This window comes from Canis lupus, chromosome 38, assembly GCF_048164855.1.
Source record: "Canis lupus baileyi chromosome 38, mCanLup2.hap1, whole genome shotgun sequence".
In the NCBI taxonomy this organism is placed as follows: domain Eukaryota; kingdom Metazoa; phylum Chordata; class Mammalia; order Carnivora; family Canidae; genus Canis; species Canis lupus.
The window spans coordinates 24,365,162-24,385,485 of record NC_132875.1 but is presented as its reverse complement, the minus strand read 5'-3'; positions in this window follow the sequence as shown (position 1 = coordinate 24,385,485).

The following is a 20,324-nucleotide window of genomic DNA, read 5'->3' as shown; positions in this document are numbered from 1 at the left end:
AAGAAGGGCATTATTTCATAATTAAAATGACTCTCTATCATGATCAAACAACTAAATATTTATGCTGCCAACATGGGAGTACCTAAATATAGAAACCACTGTTGGGGGGAATGTGAACTGGTGCAGCCACTCTGGAAAACTTTGTGGAGGTTCCTCAATGAGATAAAAATAGACCTTCAAGACAACCCAGAAATTGCACTGTTGGGGATTTACCCCAAAGATTCATGTGCAATGAAATGCCGGGACACCTGCACCCCAATGCATATATTAGGAATGTCCACAATAGCCAAACTGTGGAAGGAGCCTCGGTGTCCATCGAAAGTTGAATGAATAAAGAAGATGTGGTTTATGTATACAATGGAATATTACTCAGCCATTAGAAGTGGACTGCTCCCGAGTTACTGCGTGGGCTGGATATAGGTTTCCAGAGCTGGCCGCTGCCACTGGGGTTGTTCCTCCTGGGACCTCACGGGGTAAACTAACCGCACTGAGCCCTGCACCAAGCAGGGGACAGAGCAGCTTCCCCAAATGCTAACACCTGAAAATCAGCACAACAGGCCACTCCGCCAGAAGACCAGCTAGACGGACAAGTTCCAGGGGAAGTAAAGGGACTTAACGTACACAGAAACAGAAGATACTCCCCCATGTTTTTTTTATTTCTGATTGCTTCCCCCACCCTTTTTCCCATTTTCTTTCTTTTCTTTCTTTTTTTATTCTCTTTTTTCCTTCTTTCTTCCTTTATTCTTTTTCCTTTTTCTCTTTTCTTTCCTTCTTTCTCTCCTCTCTTTTTCTCCTTTTCCCAATTCAATTTGTTTTTGGCCACTTGGCACTCAGGAAAATGACTAGAAGGAAAACTTCACCTCAAAAGAAAGAATCAGAAACAGTCCTCTCTCCCACAGAGTTACAAAATCTGGATTACAACTGAATGTCAGAAAGCCAATTCAGAAGCACTATTATACAGCTAGGGTGGCTCTAGAAAAAAGCATAAAGGACTCAAGAGACTTCAGGAGTGCAGAATTTAGATCCAATCAGGCTGAAATTAAAAATCAATTGAATGCAATGCAATCCAAACTAGAAGTCCTAATGACGAGGGTTAACAAGATGGAAGAACGAGTGAGTGACATAGAACACAAGTTGATGCAAAGAGGGAAACTGAGGAAAAAAGAGACAGACCATTAAAAGACCAGGAAGACAGATTAAGGGAAATAAACGACAGCCTGAAGAAGAAAAACCTATGTGAAATTGGGGTTCCCAAGGGTGCCGAAGTGGACAGAGGGCCAGAATATGTATTTGAACAAATCATAGCTGAAAACATTCCTACTCTGGGAAGGGAAACAGGCACTCAGATCCAGGACATAGAGAGATACCCCCCTAAAATCAATAAAAACCGTTCAACACCTCGACATTTAATTGTGAAGCTTGCAAATTCCAAAGATAAAGAGAAGATCCTTAAAGCAGAAAGAGACAAGAAAATCCTGACCTTTATGGGGAGGAGCATTAGGGTAACAGAAGACGTCTCCACAGCGACTGGCAGCCCAGAAAGGGCTGGCAGGATATATTCAGGGTCCTCCATGAGAATAACATGCAACCAAGAATACTTTATCCAGCAAGGCTCTCATTCAAAATGGAAGGAGAGATAAAGAGCTTCCAGGACAGGCAGGAACTGAAAGAATATGTGACCTCCAAACTAGCTCTGCAAGAAATTTTAAGGGGGACTCTTAAAATTCCCCTTTAAGAAGAAGTTCAGTGGAACAATCCACAAAAACAAGGACTGAATAGATATCATGAAGACACTAAACTCATATCTGTTGATAGTAACTCTGAACGTGAACAGGCTTAATGCCCCATCAAAATGCGCAGGGTTTCAGACTGGATAAAAAAGCAGGACCCATCTATAGCTGTCTACAAGAGACTCATATTACACAGAAGAACACCTACAACCTGAAAATGAAATGTTGGAGAACAATTTACCATTCAAAAGGTCCTCAAAAGAAAGCAGGGGTAGCCATCCTTATATCAGATAAACAAAAATTTACCCTGAAGACTGTAGTGAGAGATGAAGAGGGACACTAAATCATACTTAAGGGATCTATCCCACAAGAGGACTTAACAATCCTCAATATATGCCCCGAATGTGGGAGCTCCCAAATATTTAAACCAATTAATAACCAAAGTGAAGAAATACTTAGATAATAATACACTCATACTTGGTGACTTCAATCTAGCTCTTTCTACCCTTGATAGGTCTCTAAGCACAACATCTCCAAAGAAACAAGAGCTTTAAATGATACACTGGACCAGATGGATTTCACAGAAATCTACAGAACTTTACATCCAAACTCAAATGAATACACATTCTTCTCAAGTGCACATGGAACTTTCTTCAGAATAGACCACATACTGGGTCACAAATAGGGTCTGAACCGATACCAAGGGATGGGGATCGTCCCCTGCATATTCTCAGACCATAATGCCTTGAAATTAGAACTAAATCATAACAAGAAGTTTGGAAGGACCTCAAACACGTGGAGGTGAAGGATCAACCTGCTAAAAGATGAAAGGGTCAACCAGGAAATTGAGGAAGAATTAAAAAGATACATGGAAACTAATCAGAATGAACATACAACCGTTCAAATTCTTTGGGATGCAGCAAAAGCAGTCCTAAGGGGGAAATATATCACAATACAAGAATCCATTCAGAAACGGGAAACTACTCAAATACAAAAGCAAACCTTACACATAAAGGGGCTAGAGAAAAAAAAGCTGATAGATCCTACACCCAACAGAAGAATAGAGTTAATTAAAATTCGAGCAGAACTCAAGGAAATCGAGACCAGAAGAACTGTGGAACAGATCAACAGAATGAGGAAATGGTTCTTTGAATGAATTAATAAGATAGATAAACCATTAGCCAACCTTATTAAAAAGAAGATAGAGAAGACTCAAATTAATAAAATCATGAATGAGAAAGGAGAGATCACTACCAACACCAAGGAAATACAAACGATTTTAACAACATATTATGAACAGCCATACACCAATAAATTACGCAATGTAGAAGAAATGGATGCATTCCTGGAAAGCCACAAACTACCAAAACTGGAACAGGAAGAAATAAAAAACCTAAACAGGCCAATAACCAGGGAGGAAATTGAAGCAGTCATCCAAAACCTCCCAAGACACAAAAGTCCGGGGCCAGATGGCTTCCCAGGGGAATTCTATCAAACGTTTAAAGAAGAAAACATACCTCTCCTACTAAAGCTGTTTGGAAAGATAGAAAGAGATGGAGTACTTCCAAATTCGTTCTATGAAGCCAGCATCACCTTAATTCCAAAACCAGACAAAGACCCCACCAAAAAGGAGAATTACAGACCAATATCCCTGATGAACAGGGATGCAAAAATTCTCAACAAGATACTAGCCAATAGGATCCCACAGTACATTAAGAAAATTATTCACCATGACCAAGTAGGACTTATCCCTGGGACACAAGGCTGGTTCAACACTCATAAAACAATCAATGTGATTCATCATATCAGCAAGAGACAAACCAAGAACCATATGAACCTCTCATTAGATGCAGAGAAAGCATTTGACAAAATAGAGCATCCATTCCTGGTCAAAACACTTCAGAGCGTAGGGATAGAGGGAATATTCCTCGACATCTTAAAAGCTTCTAGGAAAAGGCCACAGCAAATATCATTCTCAATTGGGAAGCACTGGGAGCCTTACCCCTAAGATCAGGAACAAGACAGGGATGTCCACTCTGACCACTGCTATTCAAAATAGTACTGGAAGTCCTGTCTCAGCAATCAGACAACAAAAAGAAATAAAGTCATTCAAATTGACAAAGAAGTCAAACTCTCCCTCTTTGCCAATGACATGATACTCTACCTAGAAAAACCAAAAGCCTCCACCCCAGGATAGCTAGAACTCATACAGCAATTTGGTAGCGTTGCAGGATACAAAATCAATGCCCGGAAATCAATGGCATTTCTATACACTAACAATGAGACTGAAGAAAGAGAAATTAGGGAGTCAGTCTCATTTACAATTGCACCCAAAAGCATAAGATACCTAGGAATAAACCTAACCAAGGAGGTAAAGGATCTATACCCTAAAAACTATAGAAAACTTCTGAAAGAAATTGAGGAAGACACCAAGAGATGGAAAAATATTCCATGCTCATGGATTGGCAGAATTAACATTGTGAAAATATCAACTTTACCAAGGCAATGTTCACCTTTAATGCAAACCCTATCAAAATACCATGGACTTTCTTCAGAGACTTAGAACTAATTATTTTAAGATTTGTGTGGAATCAGGATCCCTGGGTCATGCAGCGGTTTGGCGCCTGCCTTTGGCCCAGGGCACGATCATGTAAACCCAGGATTGAATCCCATGTCAGGCTCCTGGTGCATGGAGCCTGCTTCTCCCTCTGACTGTGTCTCTGCCTCTCTCTCTCTCTCTCTCTCTGTTTGTGACTATCATAATAAAAAAAGACTTGTGTGGAATCAGAAAAGACCCTGAATAGCGAGGCGAATTTTAAAAAAGACAACCATATCTAGGGGCATCACAATGCCAGATTTCAGGGTGTACTACAAAGCTGTGGTTCAAGCCAGTGTGGTACTGGCACAAAAACAGACAAATGGATCAATGGAACAGAAGAGAGAACCCAGAAGTGGACCCTGAACTTTATGGTCAACTAATATTCGATAAAGTTGGAAAGACTATCGATTGGAAGAAAGACAGTCTCTTCAATAAATGGTGCTGGGAAAATGGACATACACATGCAGAAGAAAGAATGAAACTACACCACTCTCTTTCACCATACAAAAAAATAATCTCAAAATGAATGAAAGATCTAAATGTGAGACAAGAGTCCATCAAAATCCGAGAGGAGAACACAGACTATATCTTTTTTTGAACTTGGCCACAGTAACCTCTTGGAGATAGATCCACGAAGGCAAAATAAACAAAAGCAAAAATGAACTATTGTGATTTCATCAAGATAAGAAGCTTTTGCACAGCAAAGGACACAGTCAACAAAACTAAAAGACAACCTACAGAATGGGAGAAGATATTTGCAAATGACGTATCAGATAAAGGGTTAGTTTCAAAGATCGATAAAGAACTTCTTAAAATCAACAACAAAGAGACAAAGAATCCAATCATGAAATGGGCAAAAGACATGAAGAGAAATCTCACAGAGGACGACATTGCCATGGCCAACATGAACATAAAAAAAAAAATGCTCTGCATCACTTGCTATCATGGAAATACAAATCAAAACCACAATGAGAACCACCTCACACCACTGAATGGGGATAATTAACAGGGCAAGAAAAAAACAAATGTTGGAGAGGATGCAGAGAAAAGGGAAGACTCTTACACTTTTGGTGGTAATGTGAACTGGTGCAACCACTCTGGAAAACTGTCTGGAGGTTCCTCAAAGGGTTAAAAATAGACCTGCCCTATGACCCAGCAATTGCACTGTTGGGGATTTACCTCAAAGATTCAGATGCAATGAAACACGGGGACACCTGCACCCCGATGTTCATAGCAGCAACGTCCACAATAACCAAAATGTGGAAGGAGGCTTGGAGTCCTTTGAAAGATGAATGGATAAGGAACATGTGGTTTATGTATACAATGGATTACTGAGGCATTAGAAACAAAAAATACCCACCTTTTGCTTCAACCTGGATGAAACTGGAGGGTTTTACGCTGAGTGAAGTAAGTCAATCGGAGAAGGACAAACATATGTTCTCATTCAATTGGTTAATATAAATAATAGTGAAAGGGAATATAAGGGAATGTAGAAGAAATGTGTGGGAAATATCAGAAAGGGAGACAGAACATAAAGACTCCTGACTCTGAGAAAGGAACAAGGGATGCTGGAAGGGGAGGAGGGCAGGGGGTGCGGGTTAATGGGTGACGGGCACTGAGGGGGGCACTTGCCGGGATGAGCCTGGGTGTTACTCTGCTTGTTGGTAAATTGAACACCAATAAAAAATAAATTTATTTTTTAAAAAAAGTTCAAACAACTAAATATTTATGCTGCAAACATAGGAGAACCTAAATATAGAAACCAATCAATGACAAACGTACAGGAACTCACTGATAATAATACAATGACAGGGGATTTTACCACCCAATGATGGCAATGGACTGATCGTCTATGCAGAAAATCAACAGGGGAACAATTGCCTTGACACACTGGACCACAAGGACTCAACAGATATAGTCTGAACATTTCATCCTAAAGCAGAACACACATTCCTTTCAAGTGCACATGGGACATTCTCCAGAACAGATCATATCATGGCCCACAAATCAGCCCTCAACAGGTACAACAGGTAGAAGAAGGTTGATATCACACCCTGTACATTTTCAGACCACGACGCTAAGAAACTCGAAGTCGACAGTAAGAAAAAATTTGGACAGACCAAAAATACGTGGAGATTATGAACATCCTACTAGAGAATGATTGGAGCAACCAGGAAATTAAGGAGGAAATATAAAACAAATGAAAATGAAAACATGTTTCTCCAAACGTCTGGGATGTAGCAAAGGCAGTCCTAAGAGGGAAGTACATAGCAATACAGGCCTACCTCACGAAATAAGAAGTGTCCAATACACAACCTAACCCTACACCTAAAGGAGCTGGTAAAGCAATAGCAAACAAAGCCTAAAGCCTACAGAAGAAGGGAAAAAATAAAGATGAGAGCAGAAATAAACAATACAGAAAAAACAAAACAGTAGAATGGAATAACGAAACTAAGAGCTGGTTCTTTTTTTTTTTTTTTGATAGTCACACAGAGAGAGAGAGAGAAAGGCAGAGACACAGGCAGAGGGAGAAGCAGGCTCCATGCACCGGGAGCCCGACGTGGGATTCTATCCTGGGTCTCCAGGATTGCGACCTGGGCCAAAGGCAGGCGCCAAACCACTGCGCCACCCAGGGATCCCTAAGAACTGGTTCTTCAAAATAATTAATAAAATGGATCAAGCCCTAGCCAGCCTTATCAATGAGAAAAGAGAAAACCTAAATAAATAAAATCACAAATGAGAGAAGAGAGATCACAATCAACACCAGAAAAATAAAACAATTATAAGGGAATACTATGAAAGATTATATGCTAACAAACTGGGAGACCTGGAAGAAATGGACAAATCCCTAGAAATGTGCAAACGAGCAAAACTGAAATAGGAAGAAATAGAAAATATGAACAGACCCATAATTAGCAAAGAAACAGAATCAGTAAGGCACCTGGGTGCCTCAGTGGTTGAGCATCTGCTTTAGCTAAGGTCATGTTCCCAGGCTCCTGGGGGATCATGTCCCACATCAGGCTCCCCGCATGGAGCCTCATTTTCCCTCTGCCTATAACTCTGCCTCTCTGTGTCTCTCATGAATACGTAAATAAAGGTGCAGCCACTATGGAAAACAGTCTGGAGGGTCCTTGAGAAGTTAAAGATAGGGGATCCCTGGGTGGCACAGCGGTTTGGCAACTGCCTTTGGCCCAGGGCGTGATTCTGGAGACCTGGGATCGAATCCCACGTCTGGCTACTAGTGCATGTAGCCTGCTTTTTTCTCTGTGTCTCTGCCTCTCTCTCTGTGACTATCATAAAAAAATTTTAAAAAAGAAGTTAAAAATAGAGCTACCCTACGATTCCAAAATTGCACAGCTAGGTATTTACCCTGAGGATACAAAAGTAGTTTAGTAGATTGAAGGGGAACACGCAGCCCAGTGTTGGTAGCAGCATAATCAACAACAGCGAAACTGTGTATACAGCCCAGATGTCCATCGACGATGAATGGGCAGAGACGATGTGGTAAATATACACACTGCAACATCACTGGCTCATCAGAAGGGATGAAATGAAGCCATTTACAATGACGTGGGAGAAGTGGAAGGGACTTACGCTAAATGAACTCAGTCAGTCAGAGTAAGACAGGTACCAGATACCATACAATTGTATTCACATGTGAATCTTAAGAAACCAAACAAACTGGCAAGGGGTGAAGGATGGATGAGAGATGCAAACCAAGAAACACACTCTTAACCACAGAGAATAAACTAATAAATACAAGATGAAGGTGGGGGGATGGGGAATCAGGGGATGGGGATAGTGGAGGTCACCTCTGACCAGTACCAGGCATTGTATTCAAGGGTTGAATCACTATGTGGTAAACCTGAAACTATATCATACTGTGTTTACAAAGAGGAATTCAAGTAAAACTTTAAAATAATAATTGGTAGTATAGAGGAAACATGTGTGCACAAGAGATAAATCAGAAAGACAACTGAAAATCCAAACAAAGAGTCTTTAGAGCCACAAATCCCCTCCTTAGCTCAGCTCAGGAGAAGCCTGCCATGCCTATTCTCACCCCAGCAGAAGCCTGGATTTTGATTCTCTGGGGAGGCCACTGACGTGGTAGAGTCAGGCTCAAAGAACCCAAAACCTAAATAGAGTGCATAAAAATAAACTGCCCAAGATGCTAGGAGTCCCAGTGCAGGCACATGCCAAGAACCAAACTCTAACCATACACAGACATAACCCTAACCCTACACTTAAGCCTAATGTTAACCTAACCCTTTAACAAGAACTATCACGGGATCCTTGGGTGTTGCAGCAGTTTGGCGCCTGCCTTTGGCCCAGGGCGCGATCCTGGAGAACCGGGATCGAATCCCACATCAGGCTTCCGGTGCATGGAGCCTGCTTCTCCCTCTGCCTGTGTCTCTGCCTCTCTCTCTTTCTCTCTCTGTGACTATCATAAATAAATAAAAATTAAAAAAAAGAACTATCACTAATCAAAAACCAAACACAAACCCAAAGACCGAAACACATTTACTGAAACTTCCTGCCTACCCTCACCCTAACTCCTAAACCTATTCTAAACACTTAACCCTGACCCTTACCTTAAATCTAACCCTAACCCTAACCTCTACCAATAACCTTAACTTAATGTACTCAAATTCTATTCCTAACCTTTACCTATACCCTAACACTAACCCTCTAATACTAATCCTATCTCATACCCCAAAGTGTACCCTAACCCGTACCCTAAAACTAATCCCTAACCCACTGCCGAACCCTCTCTTACCCTTTTCCAAAACCGTACTCTGACCCTGACCTGACCCTATACCTAACCCCTAACCAAACACTAACCCTAATCCTAGCCCTAACCCCTATCCTAAAACTAACCCTCGCCCTAACCCTAAACCTAGCCCTAACTTTTACTCTAACCCCTAACCCTAACCCTAACTCACACCCTAACCCCTAACCCTAACTGCAAACCTATCCCAACCCTAAATCTAACCATAACCCAAACCCCAATTCCTAACCTCCTGCCCTAATCCCTAAAATCTTAACCCTAACCCTAACACTAACTCCTGTCCGTAACCCAAACCCCCTTCCTAACTCCTAAACACTGACCCTTATCCTTATCCCTCACCCTAACCTCTAATCCGTAACCATAAGCATAATCACTAACCCCTAACATCTAACCTAAGCCTAACCACCAACTGACTCCCCTCCCCTGATCCTATCATTCATTCTACCCATTCACTTACCCTGTGGTTCTGAGTAGTCCCTTCTGATGTGGACGTGGCCCCCAACGGCGCCTCCAGAGTCCTCTAGGGGGTCCTGAGGAAGCTGGGCTCCTGTGAGTGCGGACGTGGCCCCACGTGTTCCAGAGTCATAGTCAGCGGGTCCTGAGTACGCCGGGTCTCCTGTCACTGTGGAGTATGCCTCACATCCTCTGGAAGCCTCACAGCAGATTTTCAGGAGGCCGGGGGCTCCCGTCAGCCTGGACATGGCCCCACATCCCCTGAAAACTCACCGCGCATCCTGAGGAGGCTGTGGGTTCTTGTCAGCCTAGACACAGCCCCATATGTCCCGAAGCCAAAGTGCAGGTCCTGAGGAGGACGCGGGTCCTCTCAGTCTTGATGTGGCCCCACATTTTCCTCAGCCTCACCATAAGACCTGAGGAGGCTGGGGGCTCCTGTCAGCATGGACGTGGCCTCAAATCATTCCAATCCTTCACAGTGCATCCTGAGGAGGCCGGAGAATCCTGTCAGTGTGGATTCGGCATCCACATCTTTCTTAGGCCTCACCACAGGCTCTGACAAGGCTGGGGTCTTTTGTCCGCATGGACGCATCCCCATATTTCCCAAAGTCTACACCGGGGGTCCTGAGGAAGTCAGCGTCCTATTGTGTCCATGTGGCCCCAAGTCCTTCCGAAGTGTAACCGAGGGTTCTGAGGAGGCCGGGGCTCCTGTAACCATGAATGCGGCCCCCAGCTTCCAGATGTCTCAACTTATGTCCTGAGGAGCCCAGGAGCTCCTGCCAGAGTGGACGCGGTGCCACATTTTCCTGAAGCCTCCCCGCAGGTCCTGAGGTTGCTCAGGAGCTCCTGTCCGCGTGGATGCGGGCCCATATCTTCCTGAACCCTCCCCGCGGGTCCTGAGGCTGCTCAGGGGCTCCTGTCAGCATGGATGTGGGCCCACAATTCCTGAAGCCTCCCGGCGGTCCTGAGGAGGCTCAGGGTTCCTGTCAGTGAGGATGTCAGCCCACATCTTCCTGAAGTTCCCCGCGGGTCCTGAGTCGCCCAGGGGCTCCTGACAGGGTGGATGCAGGCTCACATTTTCCTAAAGCCTCACCTTGGGTCCTGAGGAGACCGGGGTTCCTGACAGCATGAACACGGCCCAATTTCCCCCTGAAGACTCCCTGCGGGTCCTTAGGAGGCTGCAGCTCATCAGCATAGATGCGTCCCCACCTCCTCCTCAGGCCTCCCCAGCACAGGCTGTCTCCTGTTAGTGCAGGCAGAGGAGGCCTACTGCACATGCGCGCCCCATGGGAGGGTTCTGGTCTCGGGCGCCCCGTGCGGGATGCTCAGGTGCTGCAGGAGGCTGTGTAGGAAGCAGCGGGTGCTTCATGGGCCGCACCTGCCTCTTTCAGGCTCCAGCTGGGGCTGTTAGCTTCGGAAACATCTCACTGAAAAGGAGCCCAACACCCGGCTTCCCCAGTAATACTTAAGGACAAGGAATTTGAGCCCACAGCACGCGAATAAAATGTGGAACAGACTTTTACCACGTCCTGCAAAACTCCTCAATCCTCTTCCACTGTGGGCGGGACAGCGGGTTGGTGCAGCCGCAATGGAAACAGTGTGGAGGCCCCTCAGGAAGTTACAAATAGAGCCGCCCTGCGACCAGCAGGTGAACAGCCTGGAGCTCACTCCGAAGATACAGATGCAGTGAAACTCGGGACACCTGCACCCCAATGTCCACAGCAGCCGGGTCCACAGTAGCCACACTGTGGGAGGAGATTTGGTGCCCTGTGGCAGATGATGAATAAAGAGGATGGGAGATAGATGATGGTCATAGAGAGAGGAATGGTACTCAGCTATCAAAGAGAAGGAAATCTTGACATTTGCAATGACGTGGATAGAAATAGAAGGATCATCCTAAGTGAAGTAAGTCAGTCGGGAAAGAGAATGACCGTGTGGTGTCATTCATAGCTGGAATTAAAGAAGCAAAGCAGATGAACATCTGTGAAGGGAAGGAAAAACAAATAAGATGAAAACAGATGCAGGAAATACAGACTCTTAATTAAAGGAAACAAACTGGGGATCCCTGTGTGGCGCAGCAATTTGGCGCCTGCCTTTGGCTCAGGGCGCGATCCTGGAGACCCGGGATCGAATCCCACATCGGGCTCCCGGTGCATGGAGCCTGCTTCTCTCTCTGCCTGTGTCTCTGTCTGCCCCCCCCCCCGTGCGTGTGTGTCTATGGTAAATAAATAAATAAATAATTTTAAAAAAATAAAGGAAACAAACTGAGTGTCGCTGCTAGGCGGGGACGGGGGAGGGGATAACATGGGACCAGCATGAAGGAGGACACGTGATGTCACGAGTACTGCGGTTATCTCCAACTGTTTAATCCCTGAATTCTTCCTCTGAAAGTATAATACACTATACGTTAATTAATTGGGTTTAAATTAAATTAAGTTAAAAAAATCTGTTGTATCAGAACACGTTTCCTACTGGACTCTCTGTTCTGTTCCTTCACCTTATGCTGGGACCAACCCACATGCGTGTGGTTTGTTAAGTAGGCGTCAGGCCTCGTCCATGGACCAGCCCAGGGCGAGAACTCACGACCCTGAGATCAGGACCGGAGGTGAGGTCAGGAGTCGGATGCTTAACTGATGGAGCCAGGAGGGGTCCCGAGGAAAACACTGCTTTATCCTGTGTCTCTGTGACATCGTTTGAATTAGGAAAGTGCTGGGTCCCACTCTGTCCTGCTTTTCCAATACTGATTTGCTGTACGGGGTCATTTGTGGGGGCGGATGGATGTTATGGGTTTTTTTTTCCTATTTATAGGATGTGCCACCATGATTTGACAGGAATGACATTGAAATTGAGGGTGGCTTCAGGAACTGTGGACATTTTCACACGATGAGGCTCCCAACCCACGAGCCCAGGATGGCCTCCCAAAGCCTGGTATGGCTAAGTGCACAAGTCTTGTGCTTCTTTGGTTCAGTCTCATTTATTCTCTGTGATGCTCCTGAGAAGGGAGTCACGTCTGTCATTTCCTTCCTGAGTGCTCATTGTCAGGACACAGCAAGCCCCACAATAGAATAAAAACTGAGGGATCCCTGGGTGGCGCAGCGGTTTGGCGCCTGCCTTTGGCCCAGGGCGCGATCCTGGAGACCCGGGATCGAATCCCACGTCGGGCTCCCGGTGCATGGAGCCTGCTTCTCCCTCTGCCTGTGTCTCTGCCCCCCCCCCTCTCTCTCTCTGTGACTATCATAAATAAATTAAAAAAAAAAAAGAATAAAAACTGAGCCCAGACCAATGGCAGGAAGCCTCTATTAGAACAGATCTCAATGCCCTTGAAGGCCCCATATCAAAATGTAAACCGAACTTGAGGAATTGCTCCAGCCCTTTGGGAGTTCCCCGAGACCAGCCCTTAAAACTAACCTAAAACCCACCTCGGGGTCCAAGCCCTGCTCCGCTCTGTCGGGTATACTTGGACACAAGCTCGAGCTTGTAAATAAACCCTCGTGTGTTTGCATCAGTGTCAGCTTCTTGGTGGTTTCTCAGATTCGCAATCTTGGGCACAACAGTCTGAGATAAAAAACAAAACCAAAAGAAGCTCGGACGCAGGTAGAGTGAACGCAGGGTTCTGAGAGCAGCGGTGGAGACCCGGGGGCTTGGGGGCTCTTCTCTGGAGGCCCCAACAGACAGGGGGGTGGGATGCTCAGCCCCAGAGCCAGAGGACCTAGCATCCCCACCGGCATCCCACCCATCAGGGCCGGGTCTCAGGGAGCAGCCCAGCACTGCCCGCTTGAGCCCAGAAACGCTGACGCCCACCCCGCCTCTGACCCCCGCAGGATCAACTCCTAGGCAGATGTGCACCTGACAATCAGCACCACGGCCCATCCCCAAACCCCACACAGACCATTTGCTGCCGCCAAGTTGTTGGACCACAGAGGCTGGAGAGCTTCAGCTCTGCCTGGAAAGTAAGGTCTAGATTCCTTTGTACACTGTGCTCTTTTTTAATTTATTTTCTTTGATTCTTTTTTATTAATTGCCTTATTTTAATTTTTTGTATGTACCTTATATATTTCTTTTTTTACTTTCATGGTACTTTAATTGTGTTTCATATTTTGGGATTTAGAATCTTTTAACAAGCAGGCTAAAATAATCTGGGTTTTTTTTGGGAGGGCAGTTGTTATTGTTTTTCTTGATTTTTCTTTTTCTTTCTTCTTTCTTTTTTGGAAAAAATAATGAGATTGAGAAATTCTCCTCCATAAAATAACATGAAGTAGTCCTCACAGCCAGGAAGTTCATCAATAAACATATATGATGTCTAACTACAGTTTAAAACAATGATTATAAAGATAGCAGCTGGGCTGGAAAAAGAGCACAGAAGCAAACTAGAGAATCCTTTACTGTAGAAATAAAAGAACTTAAATCAAGTCAGTCCAACGTTAAAAATCTATAACTGAGATGTAGTCCCAAGTGGAAGTCTTCAAAACAAGAAAGGTTATGGACCAAAGAGGCAGACTTAGGGAGTTCAGCCACTTATTAAAACTATAACATTCATATCATAGGAGACTCAGAAGATGAAGAGAGAGAAAAGGTGGACCTTGATCAGCCATTAGCAACGACAAATACCCACCATGTACTTCAAGGTGGATGGAACTGGAAGGTATTATGCTGAGTGAAGTAAGACAATCAGAGAAGGACAAACATTGTATGTTCTCATTCATTTGGGGAATATAGGTAATAGTGAAAGGGAATATAAGGGAAGGGAGTAGAAATGTGTGGGAAATATCAGAAAGGGAGGCAGAACATAAAGTCTTCTAACTCTGGAAATGAACTAGGGGTGATTGAATGGGAGGAGGGCAGGGGTGAGGATGAATGGGTGATGAGCACTGAGGGGGGCACTAGACGGGATGGGAACTGGGTGTCATTCTATATTTGGCAAATTGAACACCAATAAAAAATAAATTTATTATTAAAAAAAAGAAAGAGTGGCACCTGGGTGGCTGAGTTAGTTTAGCTTCTGCCTTAGGCTCAGATCATGATCCAGGTCCCAAGGCAGGCTCCCTGTTCAGCATGGAACCTGCTTCACCCTCTCCCTCTACCCCTCTCGCTCATGCTTTTTCTCCTCTCTCTCTCTCATATAAATAAATAACATCTTTGAAAAAAATCAAACAAACCTAGAGGGAAGACAAATCTCCCATGTAGAAGAATTTCAAAGAATTTGTGCAGACATTCCACCGTCAAGTTCATGAGCATAGCTTCCCACTCTTATGTGTGCAATACACGTAGTAACTTCCTTCTAAAAATATATTATGAAAAACTTAAAATAATAATGATAATACACTAATAATAAAAATAATAATAAAAATAACAAAAATGAATCAGTTTACTACGGAGAAAGCTGACAAACACTACCTTAGCAAGATGATCAGAAGGATACCAAGACTGATAAATCATGTGATAGTATCTATCCTTTATATGATATAATAAAAATGGGAGTATATCTCTGTATATAATCCACAAAAACAGTTCAATCATGAGATAAACGACAGACATGTCCCAACTGAGGGAAATTTTTCAAAATACTCTCCTTCTCAAAGTGTTCCAGTTCAACAACAACAAGGAAAGGCTGAAAGACTGTCACAATCCAGAGGAGCCTAAGAAAAAATGAGGACAAATGGAATGTAATACGAGGGATGGTAACTTAGCAAAAACTAAGGAAATCTGAATAAAGTATGGTCTTTGGTTAATGGGACTATTTTAATATTGATTCATTAGCTCATATATGTACCGTACTAATATAAGATATCAATAATTGGAGAAATAGAGTGCCAGTGCATGTGAATGCACTATACTATCTTCTCAATTTCCCTATAAATCTTTGTTTTTTTCCTAATAAATAAGATTTATTTTGAAAACTGACTTAAATGAATCAGGCTCCAAGTGTGAAGACATTTTAAGAATCGTTGAATTAACTTTTGCCTTATTCTTAAAGAGTTCCTTTGATGGAAACAAAGTAAGAATTTTATATCAGAAGGAAAGAACAACACTTATGAACGCGTATAATGCCTCCTCAACCTGAAAAGCAGGAATGGATAATAAATAGCAAAAATCAGATAAAAATAATTCTAGTATAATAGACACCATACTGCAAGTGCATTTAAAGTTAGCTCTCCCTCTGCCTGTGTCTCTGCCTCTCTCTCTCTCTGTGTGTGACTATCATAAATAAAGAAAAATTAAAAAAAAATAAAATAAAAAATAAAATTAGTAATGGGGGATCCCTGGGTGGCGTAGCGGTTTGGCGCCTGCCTTTGGCCCAGGGCACAATCCTGGAGACCCGGGATCGAGTCCCACGTCGGGCTCCTGGAATATGGAGCCTGCTTCTCCCTCTGCCTGTGTCTCTGCCTCTCTCTCTCTCTGTGACTATCATAAATAAATAAAAGAAAAAAAAGAAAAAAATAAAATTAGCAATGCATAACATTTATTTCCTTGACATTTGTCTTCCAAAGAGTTCACAGTGTTTCAGTGTCAGTTGAAATAGGGGAAGAATCTCAGGGAAGAATCCTTCACATAATAATAGGACCATTGGTAATAATGTCTCTCAGTTCATTCCAAATCCATAAAGATGCATTTCCTGATGAGTGACTGAACTGTGAAGAAAGAGATGAGAAATCCTTCCCTCTGAATTACTTGTGTCAGAATATTTTAACCATAGTACTACAGATAGTAGTAAATTATCCTTATTAACAGGAAATACATCTCACATTGGAAGCTGAGCAACCAGATGTGCAGAGATAAAACTCTATGACTCGCTCCTCAACTTTTAAAGACAAAGGAGAGCTTTTCTATGTACAAAGTTAGTTGTCAAGATAGCCTCAGGGAATAAGATTCTGCAGCTTCGAATCCCGCTGCACAGCTGGGACGCCCGTGCTCCAGGTCTTCCTGATCCCAATCACTGGGCCTGTTGCCCAACACAGGATGCCATGCTGAGGTTATTTGCAATTGCTCTCTTAGGAGCTCTGGGGAAGTGGGAAGGAGCTAGATAGGTGGGACAGGAAGCAAGGAGGCTGAGAAAATCAAGGCCATTCCAATTTAAATTCAGCATTAGCACACGCCCAGCCATCCCAGGCCCCTGTGAAGAAGAGCTGAAATTTACATTGCTTCAGTTACAGGAAAAAATCAAAAGTTTACAGCTAATGTCTTAGAAAGCCCCACAATAGAATAAAAACTGAGCCTAAGCCAAGGGTTGGAAGCCCCAATTAGAATGAGAAAAGAGCACAATGCCCTTGAAGGACCCATATCAAAATGTAAACAGAACTTGAGGAATTGCTCCAGCCCTTCTGGAGGTCCGGAGACAAGCCCTTAAAACTAAGCTAAAACCTTCCTTGGGGTCCAAGTCCCTGCTCCACTGTGTGGGGTATACCTGGAACCACGCTCCAGTTTTGAAATCAACCCTCGTGTCTTTGCATCGGTGTCTGCGCCTTAGTGGTTTCTCGGATTCGCAATCTTTGGCAAAACACCCCCATGACCCCTCCCCACCTGGACTGACCTCTGTCCCCTACCACCCAGGCTGACCCTCAGTCACCTCCCCACTGACAACAGCTGGGCACAGGCCCTCACACAGTTCCACGGGCACGGTGGGCACTCCAGCTGTCCCCAGCCTCCCAGGGGAAGGAAGGAGGGTTTGGCAGGACACACTCCCATGGTGACCCCAGGGCTCCCTGCCCAGGAGAGCACCTGGTGACAGGTCGGGGTCTGTGTCCCTGACGCCAGCTCCTCCTCCCCGGTTTTCCCACTGGAAATGAAGGAGGAGGCCCTGGTCTCCTCCAGGGACATCACGCAGGTGGACCTGGACGTCAACAGGACGCTCAGCAGTAACATCATATTTTGGGACTACTATGGGGTAGGGTGAGGTTGAGGGGCCAGGGGGGATCAGGACCCAGGGGAGGACCGGGGGATTCTGGGTAGGGAAAATGGGGCTTCTGAGGCAGGGGGCAAAACAGCAGCCAACAACACACAGCTCCATGGTAGGGTGTTGGAGATGACCTCTATGCCCACACCCATGGGGCCTCAGGGATGAGGAGGCAACTAGGATGGGGCCTCCAGGGCTTGCCATGGGAGCTGAACCCCAAAGGGGAGAGGGACTGCCCCCTGAGAAGCAGGGGATGGGGTGGGGGACCTGAGGGGCATGAACCAGACCTGGGGGCCAGGCGGCATGGCGGTGGAGCAGGGATTTGGACCCTGAGACTAAGAAGCGTAGCAGCTTTAAAGGGGCCAGTGGCCCATGGGATACACAGAAAGTTGCACAGTCGTGTCGGTCCACACACAGGTGGCCGATTGAATTACACCTTACCCTATAGGATCCACTTGACCTGGCCTATTACTTTGGTCAGAATTGGCGTGCAGTGTTGGCAGGCACAAAGCAGGGTTACATTGTTATGAGCCGATTTCCAATTAGGGTGTGCCCAGCGGCTTGACTGGGTTGGGGCAGCACCTTAAGACATAAGCAGGTTATGTGGGGGTCATAGGGGAGGTGGCAGGTGTATCACAAAATGGAATCAGTCCTGCTCTGCTTGTCCTTGGGTAGGGGCTTTTTGTTAAATTTCCTGGGTCCCACACTTGCAGCTCATGCACCTGGGCCACCCTCACCAGGTGGACTCAGTGTGCACACCTTGTGGTGCTGGATCTCACACCAGCGTGTAGAGGGCACCCTCCTCGCCCTAGTGAGTAGGGGCTGGGTGAGCATGGGGCTCAGCATGAATGCCAGCCAGCATAGGGGACCGAGGAACCCCAGCCCCATCACCACCCCTACTCCCACACACAGGCTGCCCCATGGCTCCCCGTAATGGGCACCCGGCGCCTCTGAAGATCCCTCCAGGGTGGCCCTGAGGTACAGCTCCCTGCTGGAGAGGCATCGGGGAGAAGAGAAGCAGCTGGCGCTCAGCGGGAACCACTGCCAGACATGGGAATGTGGCCGAGCCAGTCCTTCCAGCTCAGCTGACCTTCCAGCGGAAAATCACTGCATGAGCCAGCCCCAGGTCGCCCAGGAGAGTCCAGCAAGCTGCCCAACGCCAGCACCAGAAATGATGTTGTGCCAACCATGTCGGTGTTTGGGTGACCCAGCCAGAGGATCCGATAGCTGCACGTGATAGCTGCATGTGATAGACACACACACACACACCCTGAAACCAACAAAAGTCGGAATCCCTCAATGTTGTCAAACAGCAGTCGAATGGTTACATACACGACGCTGTGGTCCCCAATAGGACACATGGAAGATGCTATAAATCACGACTGCAGAGGTGCTGGAGGCACAGAGATGTGCCTGTTGGGTTCCAACAAGGAGAGCAAAGGGGCAGGAAGCATACTTCAATGGGGGGACCCCTCTTAGGAAAGGACACCAGGTGTCTGTGAAGGCTACGGATTGTGAAATCTTTCCTCCTCTCTTTCAGCTTCTGGATTTCCTCTTCCTTTGTTCTTCCTAATTCTAGTTTACCTCCACCCTGCATCCAAACCAATGACCAAAGAGGCTTCTTTATGATATCGGGTCCTAAAAGGAGGCTGAGCTCTGGCTACCGGGTTCAGAAACGATCATTTTCTAGGTGTATGCTGATCCCCCGAACTCGTGCCTTTATGACTCTTCTCTCCCTGCAGAACAAGGGGAACCACAGGTCTTACAACGAAAGACGCCCACTTCCAGTCGGGCAGGACTGTCCTTTGTGTAGGATGTCATCTGGGCCATGTAGTGCAAGTGGGGTGATCAAGAATAGGTCGCAGGTGAGACATAAGCAGACACTTACCTTTGATATCATGCTTTATTTTTTCATCCATTTATTATTTGTTAACTATTTTTTTAAATTTATTTGTGTATGATAGTCACAGAGAGAGAGAGAGAGAGGCAGAGACACAGGCAGAGGGAGAAGCAGGCTCCATGCACTGGGAGCCCGATGTGGGATTCGATCCTGGGTCTCCAGGATCGCGCCGTGGGCCAAAGGCAGGTGCTAAACCGCTGCGCCACCCAGGGATCCCCTAACTATTTTAATTTTATGTCCTGTCTATACCCAACACGGTGTTCAAACTCATAACCCTGAGTTCAAGATACCCCAACCAGGCCAGCCAGGCACCCCAGTGCCATGTTTTAAAACTCTTTGCTTCATTGCCTATCTCTGCATCGAACTGGAACATTGAGTCCATGACGGGGAGCTTTAGTAACCTCCGAATCCTAGAACGTTCTCATGTATCCCAATCCTAGATTGACATTTACCATTGAAGAGCACTTTAAATAGTCAGTAAAATAACTACTACAGAAAAAGAAATTATCTAATCTTCACGTATGTGGTCCCTGCTCCCTGGGCTCCCAGGGAAGCTATGGTTTCTTTAACATTGATCTAGGTCCAAATGACTCCACCACACCTCAAAGCGTGGGCTCAGTTTCTGCCCTGACACATGCAACACCCCTGCTTCAATTAACATGTATCAATCAATCAAAGGGAGCCTAACTGGCTCGGTGTGGTTTGTAAGAACATGGGACTCTTGTTCTTGGGGTAGCATGTTCAAGCCCAATGTTGGCTGTAGAGATTACAGAAAAATAAAATCTTAAAAAAAATCAATCAGGTTATCTTGGGGAGACAGCCCCTGATCCCACAAGGGCAGGGAGCCAGCTGATGGTTCTACGCACAATATTATGCAGCAGAGCACAAAATGTGAACTTTCAGAAGTCTCCTAGAGTGGGGGACACACCAGCCTTAAGGTGTTCAGGTGGAGAAGTCAGGGG